We start from the raw sequence: 9,453 nt of genomic DNA on the forward strand, positions 1-9,453 counted from the left end.
GTCTTTTTACGCGTTGCGTTGCATCGTGCCACGTAAACATAAAACCATGACTGCATTTGTGATCCGAGAAATGACAAACAACAAGCGCTACCCAAGTTATTCTCCCAGGAAACCTCATCCTCCGTAAAATGCGTTGCACGCATCTGAATATTTGGTTTGAACTGTTCTGGAACAGTGTTGTAAATACAACTTAACCACTGATTTCTAGTCATGTCCTCTTTTGGAGGACCAAACAAAGTAGTTTAGCTTTCATAACAAAACACACAGCATCTCCATGACATGGCGGCGGCGGCAAAAATACTACAGCGAGAATCAAAGTTACGCCTTCTTTGCATATACATTTGGGCAGTGTTATGCAAATCTTCGCACACAGTGACGTAGACATGTGGGGGCGTGTTTAAACGAGGCGTTTTAGGAGGGCGTGGACGAGTCTTAACTTTTATAAAGAATATCTCTTTGGGTTTGAGACTTTAGTCTTTGCAACTTTAGGGATCTTATCTATTCTCGAACAGCTTGTAACACTCCAAAGAGAAAGGAAAACTTGAAATCGCATCATATGACCCCTTTAAAAATACAGTAAAAACAGTACTATTGTGTAACTGTTTTCTTAGTTTAGTATGTTTTAAATGTAATTTATTCCTGTGATGCAAAGCTGAATTTTCAGCATCATTACTCCATTCTTCAGTGTCACATGATCCTTCAGAAATCATTCTGATATGCTGATTTGTTGCTCAAGAAATATTATTATTATCAATGTTAAAAACAGTTGTGCTGCTTAATAGTTTTGTGGAAACTGTGATAATTTTTTTTCAGAGTTCTTTGATGAATAGAAAGTTTAAAATAACAGTGATCAGCACCAAGATGCACAATACGGCCTCACCACTTTTATCCCTCACACTTTCATTTGTGTTGAATTAAATATGACATCTACCCTGACTAAAGTCTATTGTGTTTCATTTGTTGCAGTGGAAATGCAAGGTCAGGACGAGCACAATGCATTGTGAGATACAGAACCAGTGCAGTGTGATCTGTTATAATGTATATTTCACATTTCAGCAAACCTGCATATTTGTCACTTGCATATTATATGTTATGTATATCTATGCATACTGAACATTAGCATACTATATACTGCAGAAACACTACCATTCAAAAGTTTTAGGGTCTGTAAGATTTTTTGGGTTAGTTTGAAAAAAAAAATACTACTTTTATTCAGCATGGATATATTAAACTTAACAAAGGTGACAGTAAAGTAATTTATAATGTTACAAATGATTTCAAATTTATTACAAATAAATGCTGTTCTTTTGAACTTTCTATTCATCAAAGAATGCTAAAAAAGAAAGAAAATCAGTTTCCACAAAAATATTAAGCAGCACAACTGTTTTCAACACTGATACTAAAAGGAAGTGTTTCTTAAGCAGCAAATCATCGTATTAGAATGATTTCTGAAGAATCATGTCACACTGAAGACTTGAGTAATGATGCTGAAAATTCAGCTTTGCATCACAGGAATAAATTACATTTTTAATACACATTCAAAGAAAAAACATTTATCTAAAATTATAACAACATTTCACAATACTGCTGTTTTTACTGTATTTTTGATTAAATAAATGCAGCCTCGCTGTGCTTTCATTGCTCACAACACAGAAAGCCTCAATGACAAGCGGCACACAGCTATGCAGACTGCATTCAGACAGCAATAGTTAACACGTTATCGCCAGGATCAACTCTGCAGCCGAAGTGTTTCCTCAACACTTCAGATTTCAGGGGTGAGAGGAAAAAGCCCTACAGCATCTATAGCAACACATCCATGAAGGAACTTTATCACTGTGTACCGTTTGCAAAGGAGGCTTATGATTAGATTTCCCATAGGGGTTTGTTAACAGGTTGTCAGAGAACTGTCAATAGCCAATGAAATGAGTAGCAGAGGCCTCAAGATGGGAAACTCTATAAAACATAAAAATAAAAAAAGCAACAATCTGAATATTTTTGTATTGCATTTGAATTACTTTTTCAATGTAAAATGTATACTTAAAATTTCATAAAAAAATGAAAGTTCATCAAAAAATGAAAATTGTCATGTTCTAAACCTGTATGAATTTCCTTGTTCTGCTGAACATAAAAGAAGTTGTGAAGAATGTTGGTAACCACAGTTGATGTTAGCCATTGACTTCCTTAATATGGAGAAGAAGAAAAAATACTATGTTGCCAACATTCTTTAAAATATCTTCTTTTCTGTTCACCAGAAGAAAGAAACTCATACAGGTATGGAGCAAGTGGAGGGTAAGTAAATAATAACAAAATTTCCATTTTTGGGTGAACGGTCCTTTTAAATAAGTTTCTGTACTGACACAACTTAAGTCTTGGCCAGTAGCGGTTTAGATTGTGAGGCTATATGGGTTGAAGAAGTAGTGTACCCAAAAATGAAAATTTGCTGAAGATTTACTTACCCTAACGCCATCCAAGATTTTGTTTCTTCATCCAAACAGATTTGGAGAAATTTAGCATCACTTGCTCACCAATGGATCCTCTGCAGTGAATGGATGCCGTCAGAATGAGAGTCCAAACAACTGATAACAACAAAACAATAATCCACAAGTAATCTACTCCCCTCCAGTCCATTAATGAACATCTTGTGAAGTGAAAAGCTGCATGTTTGTAAGAAAAAAATAATCCGTGATTAAGGTAATCTGACCTGACATTTTGCTCTCAATTGCATTCATTTTGGCATATGGGGAGAAGAAGTGCTAACTCATTTTAGTTCTCCATCTTTTTGTCTAATTCTTGTTTTCAATTTAATGACTCTCTCTTAATGCCACATGCATCATATCCTCTGTTGGAGTAGTATTAGGTGTTAAGTGCTTCATGTCCACATAGAGGCAGTGTAGTGCAGGAGATATGTCTCTCGCTCTGCATCATGAACCTGTTTCATGCATTATAATCTCTGTTTTAGATGATGATGCATTTGAATACACCAAAGCCCTTTCAATCTGGTTGCACTAAATGTTAAAACATTTGTGTTTTAATGTTGTTATTTTTTGATTGTGCATTTCCTCATTTTTAAGGACCTTTATACAAGCACCTTAATAAATAAATATAAAACAAAAAACGATTATCTTTTAGTGGACCTAGAAGGAAATGCCAAAAATATGCATCTTTAAACAGCAGTTTTTGCTATTTTGCTGTAAAAGACCCAAAGTAAATTAACTTGTGAAGCAACATAATAAGACTTATTTTCATTCTATTGGGAAAAAAGTGTAAACCCCGTAACATTTTATTATATTTAATCTTTATCAAATCAGGTGAGAAAAATAATAAAGGAAATCAAGAAAAATAATTTACTTTTCTTGGCAAACAAGAAGACTGATCGTTGACAAGACTTTAAAAACAAACTTACATCATTATCTTTATTTGGGTTGATATTTTCACACCTGAGAAAGACCTGTGTGTATAAAAACTGACATCTTTTTCATTGTTCTGACATCCAAGTGTTGATTATAATAATTACCTGCATTTCCTTTGGGCCTTCACAGTTTTCCCCACAGTTCTTCACAGCCAAAGGCTGTCTATCAGTTCAAAGGTTTTGAATAACAAGAAGCTCAAGAATTCCACAACTGCATGTGTCCTAACCTGGAGTGAGCAGCAGGCCGCTGTAACAGTATTTGGAGAGCATTGTGGGCATTTCTCTCATTGGTGATAAATGTGTGGAGGAATCTCTCATGGGCTGCCTGACAGAGAAGCTCCTGCAGCACTGTAGATAAGACAGACAGACAGACAGACAGATAGATATATAGACAGACAGACAGACAGACAGACAGACAGACAGATAGATAGACAGACAGACAGACAAACAGATGTGTATGTAATGTCAGCACACAATTCTCTGTCTTGTCAAGGCCAGCGCAGAACTTAGCGAATAATTTACCCCCAAATGGTCTTGAGAGTTGATTTGTTTGTGTCCTTTTTAATTGTTAATTCTATTTACAACATAAATTAATGCATTCGGCAGACACCTTTATCCAAAGCACCTTTCATTCAACAGTTTCAGTAGAATCAAACCCATGGCGATGGCGTTGCTAACCACGTGCTACCAAGAACGCATTTTCAAGAAAAAAAAAATCCCTTTATATTTGTCATAAAACAAGATAAAGTACTTGTTCAAATAAGACTTGTTTTTCTTATAGCTTAAGTGTATACTTTTTTGTTTTTAGCTACTATGGGAAAAACGGGAAAATGCTAATCATGTTGGGGTTTTTCTTGCAAGATTACATTTGCTTTTATCTTGCATTGTGACTTTCCTTTTACAATGTTTCACCGTCTTTATGGTTATCAGGTTGGCCAAAACAGCTTAACCTCTTTTGTGCACCCCATGCTCTTTTTAAAGCAAAAAATAATTGCAAATCCAGTCGTTAACTTTCTTAATCGTGCAGCATGAACTATGCAAACACTGAGCATCCAGCTGGTTCCTCTCCTGCTTTTGCCCTGTATGATCTCCATTCGACGGAGGGTCTATTAGAGATGGAGTCTTTACACGTTTATCTTTTAGCTGGGTGGAGTGAAAGGACTCTATTCATTACATCATTTTAATTAGAGCGGGAGTTGAGACGCCCATGGAGGGCCACTTGATGCAAGTGGAATGAAAGTGTCAAATGGGTGAAATCAAATTAATATGTTCCTCCACGCTCATGCCGAGGCATTAAGAAGCAAAAGATATGTCAACAAAATCTCCAAATAATGTAAGTAAAAACACTATTGAAACCTAATATGCAAACATCCTCTTAGGTGTTCATATCATTTGTGGCTGACTGAATTTGATGCAGAATCACATGAGGGTTTTTGTTGTTCTGGGTAGCTTTTTGATATTTCGCTATTGCGTTTGACTGTATATGTCAAGCTAAATGGATGTCCCCCATCCCCCTGTCTCTTTGTTACAGACCCTTTGCCTCACTGGCCTGTGTCAGCGTCTCTTTTGTGAGGACGTCCCATGTCTCTATGGCAGCCCAGATGAAGTTCAGTGAAGGCAAGACATGTGATGTCTGGGCGAATATGGCCAGGTGTGACGGGTGTCTTTTTAATGGGGCGGTCGAAATGTGCAAAGACAACTATCTCCCAGAAATATTAAGGCAACATTTAAAAGTGACAGTAATGCAGTTTTTTTTAAAGAACACTTATACTAGACCTCCACCTAAAAATAAAAAGCTACTTTCAAATAATTGGATTATGACAAATTATATTGTATTATACAAAATATCATTTTACTATGCAATGAGCTAAGGGCTTTATTTACTGTGATTCATTATGTAGCCAGCTGACTGTAATATTATTTTATGTATGTAATATTATTATTAAGAAACTGCTGACTTACGAGACTTAAAGAGTCATTATATTTATTTATTATATTACATATTAATGATATATTAAACTATTTTAATTATATCTAGCATGTACTGTATGTATAGATATATATATAGATAGATTAATAATATATATATAAAATAAATGGACATGATTTTTATTATGTTAGAAGAAACTGCTGAGAAAGGAAAATAGGACAATAGTCATAGCATTTTAATTATGCTTATCATGTATTGTGTGCGTGTCTGTGTGTGTGTGTGTGTGTGTGTGTGTGTACTTTGCTTTACTTTTTGATCCATTGTATGAAAGAGAAATCAATTAATTTGAGCAGTTTTTAAATGACAACTTTTCCATTCTCATTCCTCCCTCTTATCCTTAATATTTCATTTCGTCTGTCTTTACTATATTAAGAATAAAACCCACAGGGGAAAAAAGACAAATAAGGTAATGTACTATAACTATAGCAGGTATTTATCATTAATTCTTGCATGCATACATGCATATTTTAAGGTTGAATTTAAAACCAGATTAAATCAAACTGGAAAAATACGAAGTCTGAGATGTTTACTAATTAGTGGTGTTTGGAAGGCATTTTAAAAACCCCTAAACCTAAGTATTAAATATCAGCCAACATGCCACATTTGTGCTATGAACATGAATAATTCCTAGAGGCATGCTATTACATTGAGGTCTTATGAACTTATGATATACATAATAAAACTGGACTTGTACTGAAAGAGGGACCCAAGTCACATTTAAAGATCAGAAAATCATAGAAACTTGAATTGCCCAATAATCAAGCACATATGGGAGACTTCTGAAATCTAATTTTCTGTCTTTGCAATTTCCATTGTTTTATTGTGGAAAGAGTCCCTGAATTATTTTATCAGTCCACCTTCTTGCTCAGCCTTTTATTCCAAGTTGCATGGAAACCAGGAGAATAGACTGAGATGCTTTATTCTTGGACTTTCTTTAATACTATATTGTTGAGCTTTACAAGGAGCCATGTGCTTCCTGACTCCATTGTATAAAACATCTTCCCTTCAAAAATGTATGAACATACATAGCTATTACTAAATTCATGCAGGACAACAGTTACTCTGATGTATTTGAACAGTGCACAGCAGTCTCCTAAGAATACTTAATAATGAAAAATCTCCTGCACGCACATGCAAACATTTAAGAGGGGAAAAAAAGCCCTTTGAGAGTGTTGTACCAACAAACAGGGTCAAAGAGTCATATCACCAAGCCACAATCATTTTTTGATTTGCACCTGTTGCGGCGTGAATTAGAGGAATATGTAGAGCGCAGATCTTTCATCTGTTAATGAGTGCGTTTGTAGAAAGGCTCCTCATGCTGGCGACATCCTTTTCATCCCCTCGTCTGCCCTGCCTTTTGTCCCGCCTGGCTCACCTACAGCAAACACAAGATATGAGCATTCAATTAAAGTCTTTGGAGGAGGCAGAAAAATGCTGGTGAGGAGACGAGCAAGAAAAACAGGCCTTTTCTTCCAGGAGGACATTGAAAAGGCTTGAAAAGGGTCTTAATTAGGAGATATGTCTAGATGTTTAATTAAGGTGATGCCGGGATAGCGATATCGGTGCATCAATTAACAAATTCTCAGATGATCCTAAATGGAGCAAAGCTAAAATGTGAGAAATGTTTTTCAAATGGTGTATTTAGGGCCGTATAATGATACCTTTTATAGCCGCAGAATAAATGACCCGTCTGACTTGAAGCTGATGAATACCTGAGCCCACGGCAACTGTAATGTATTCCTCCAAAAAGTCTCCGCTCACATGTCCGTGTCCCTCCACGGCATCAGCATACTTAAAGGGTTTTAACGATACGTAGATGTTGATTATTACAAATTCCACTTCTAATGAGCTAATTATGAGCTCCTCAGGCATCTCATATCAGTTTGCATAGATTAAAGACTAATGTGTTTGATTAACACTTCAGTGCAGACAGACAGACGGATAGACAGACAGACAAATGGACACATTGATAGATAGACAGCAGACAGACAGACAGAATGATGGATCTAAGTTACTAGCATGTTGCTAGCATGTTTCTAGCATGATTAGCAAGTGACTAGCATGTCGCTAGCATGTATCTAGCATGATTAGCATGTCGCTGGCATGATTAGCATGTCGCTAGCATGATTAGCATGATTAACATGTCGCTAGCATGATTAGCATAGATAGATAGATAGACATAATGATCGAGAGACAGACAGATAAATAGAACTACAGAATGACAGACAGACAGATAGATAGATTTACAGAGAGACAACCCGATCGAGGTCATCTGGTTAATTAGCAGTACGTTGGCATGTTGACTGACCTGATTTTTAACCCTTTGATGCACAAGGTATGAAAACCCCTTCTAATGCACAACGGGTCTAAAATGACCCGTATACATTTTCTATCTAGTTATTTCTTACTTCGCTGGGCTTTTTTTTTGTTTGTTTTATCTTTTGAAATCAGTTTATTTCCGCATTTAATATTCCCTGATCTATAAATTCCATGATCCACGAATATTCAAAATATCTTTTTAAAGATTTAAAGATTTCAAAAATGACCCATCTATGCAAGCATGAAAAAACAAAAGAATAAAGACATTTTGTTAAAATAATTATTTTAGCAGTTATTTAGACCAACATATTTAACACTTTCAATATTTTTATTTGCCACTTTGTCACACATAACATACACATATCGCTGATAAGTGATAGCACTGAAATTGAACTGTCTGTAGTGCAACTGTAGTGAATTGTAACCAAATAGATAACTAACAAAATACAACTAACAAAAAATCACACAGATACAGCACCAGCTCAAATTGCCATCTCAGTGTTTACATGCCTCACAAATGACAACTACAGGTTTGTGCTCCTTGCACACAGGCCTGGTGCACTGGAAACACCAGCTGGGCAGATCCTGCACCTCTTCCTCCTCTCCTGCCTGATGTATACCTGTATACCACCTGGTGGTGACTGTGTTTTGTTTTTTATCCCACATCTTTCCATTGCCTCTGTAATATGGTTTTGAAGGTGGGGCCTTGCCCTCCAAGCACCTCTTCATATGTGGCATGACAAGCGCTTTGACCAGCTCTTTGATGAATAGCTGTCATGCATTGGTTACACCAGTGGTTCCCAACCCTGGTCCTGGAGGCACCCCAACACTGCACATTTTGCATGTCTCCTTTCTCTGACGCACCAATTTCAGGTCTTGAAGTCTCTACTAATGAGCTGATGACCTGAATTAGGTGTGTTTGATTAAGGAGACATGCAAAACGTGCAGTGTTGGGGTGCCTCCAGGACCAGGGTTGGGAACCACTGGGTTACACCACCCATGTAATCAGGGTGTTGTGCGGTGAAATTGGTGTAGGCCAGGGGTGGTCAGTGTCAGTCCTGGAGAGCCACAGTCCTGCAGAGTTTTGCTCCAACCTTGATAAAAACTCACCTGTCTCTAGCTTTCTAGTAACCCTTAGACATTGATTAGCTTGTTCAGGTGTGTTTGATTAGGGTTGGAGCTGAACTCTGCAGGACTGTGGCTCTCCAGGACCAACATTAGCCACCCCTGGTGTAGGCAATGATGGAGGCAACATCCAGCACATTGCACCATAGCACCATGGGCCACCTAGGTGTTCTGCGCTTACATGAGTAGATGCAAACCATTTTTACTCAATCTATTGGACTGGGTCTGAGTTTTCTCTTCAAAGGACTCATCAAGTCTTCAGTGTCATCAAATTAGTCTACTTCACCTAGGAGAGCTGGATTTACACCCACAACTCCAGATTGACCCTGTGGCACATAGTCTAGGTCATCAGCATCAGATATTTCAGACTTTGAATCAGGACTAAGAATTGCCTGATCTTCCTCATCATGCAGCATCTCTACAAACATTTCAGCCGTTAGAATGACTGGGATCAGCCGTATTAACACTCTAGATAAAGAGTGCACAACAAGCAGCTGATCATGTATACACTGATTATATATTGTCGCGGTCAGACAGAAACCTTGTATGTCCAAAACCATTACAGTTCAGGAACACTGACAGACAAAGGCAACAAATAGCACTGATTTAT

This window comes from Sinocyclocheilus anshuiensis, unplaced genomic scaffold (genome assembly GCF_001515605.1).
Source record: "Sinocyclocheilus anshuiensis isolate Anshui unplaced genomic scaffold, SAMN03320099.WGS_v1.1 scaffold1049, whole genome shotgun sequence".
Lineage (NCBI taxonomy): Eukaryota > Metazoa > Chordata > Actinopteri > Cypriniformes > Cyprinidae > Sinocyclocheilus > Sinocyclocheilus anshuiensis.